Below are 1,223 nucleotides of genomic sequence, written 5' to 3' on the forward strand. Positions count from 1 at the left end.
CCCTTGAGTTAGGGAGTTTGGGGCTGCAGTGACCTGTCTTAAACGACAACAGCAAAAATCCTATGAGAATAAAATCCAGCTTCCTCTACTTCCTACCAGGTCCCCTCCCAATTCCATTTCCCATCTCATGGCTGGCCTTGATGCTGTTCCTCATACACATCACACTGTTCCTGTCCCAGGACCTTTGCACTTGCCATTCTTACCTGCCATGCTGTTCCTCCAAATCTCTGTATCCCTTCCTCCACCCCTTCCCTTTTCAGCTCCAATGTTCCACCTTAGGGAGGCTTCTGCTCTATTTTCTCATGGTAGTTATTGCTACTTGGTGTGTTTTCTTTTGGGTTCTTTTCCAGTCCTGGGAAATGGCCCCTATTCTGAATTTGGCTGGTTGCTTCTCGCCATTCCCACCCTCGTGTTACTCCTATAAATAGGTTCCATGTTTCCCCTATAACAGCCTCCATTAGAATGGGGTTCAGCTGTAGCCAGAATACTATCTTGCTGGTGGGGTCAGGTACAGTTTGCAGCACATTAGGTAATCCATAATGACACCTCACTACAATTGATGGGAGCTGTCCCTAGTCACCACTAACTCTCCACACAAAGATGTTAGCAGCCATTAAGCCAAGCATAGGCTGGCACCTGTAATCCCAGCACTTTAGGAGGCTGAGGTGGGGCCAGGTGCAGTGGCTCACTCCTGTAATCCTACCATTCTGGGAGGCTAAGGTGGATGGATTGCTTGAGCTCAGGAGTTCAAGGCCAGCCTGAGCAAAAGCAAGACCCTGTCCCTACTTAAAAAAAAATTATATATATACACACACACATACATACATATCTGAGCATTGTGGTAGATGCCTGTAGTCCCAGCTACTTGGGAGGCTGAACCAAGAGGATCTCTTGAACCCAAGAGTTTGAGGTTGCTGTGAGCTGTGATGACACAGGGCAACAACGTGAGGCCCTATCTCAAAAAAAGAAAAAAAGTCTGCAGGAATTGATTCTCAACCCATTATGCTTTGAAGATTATTTCCAACTTTATCATCCTTTCTGCTTGCATAAGCTGTGGTCCTCAAAAGAATTTTTCTCTTCCCTTTAACAACTAGATGGCTTGTACAGAAAGTAACAATCTGATACATTTTTAAAAATGCATTGGCTCGGCGCCTATAGCTCAACCGGCTAAGGCACCAGCCACGTACACCTAAGGTGGTGGGTTCGAATCCCCAGCCCAGACC

Source organism: Otolemur garnettii, unplaced genomic scaffold (assembly GCF_000181295.1).
Source record: "Otolemur garnettii isolate 467f Iridium unplaced genomic scaffold, OtoGar3 scaffold00302, whole genome shotgun sequence".
Taxonomy (NCBI): domain Eukaryota; kingdom Metazoa; phylum Chordata; class Mammalia; order Primates; family Galagidae; genus Otolemur; species Otolemur garnettii.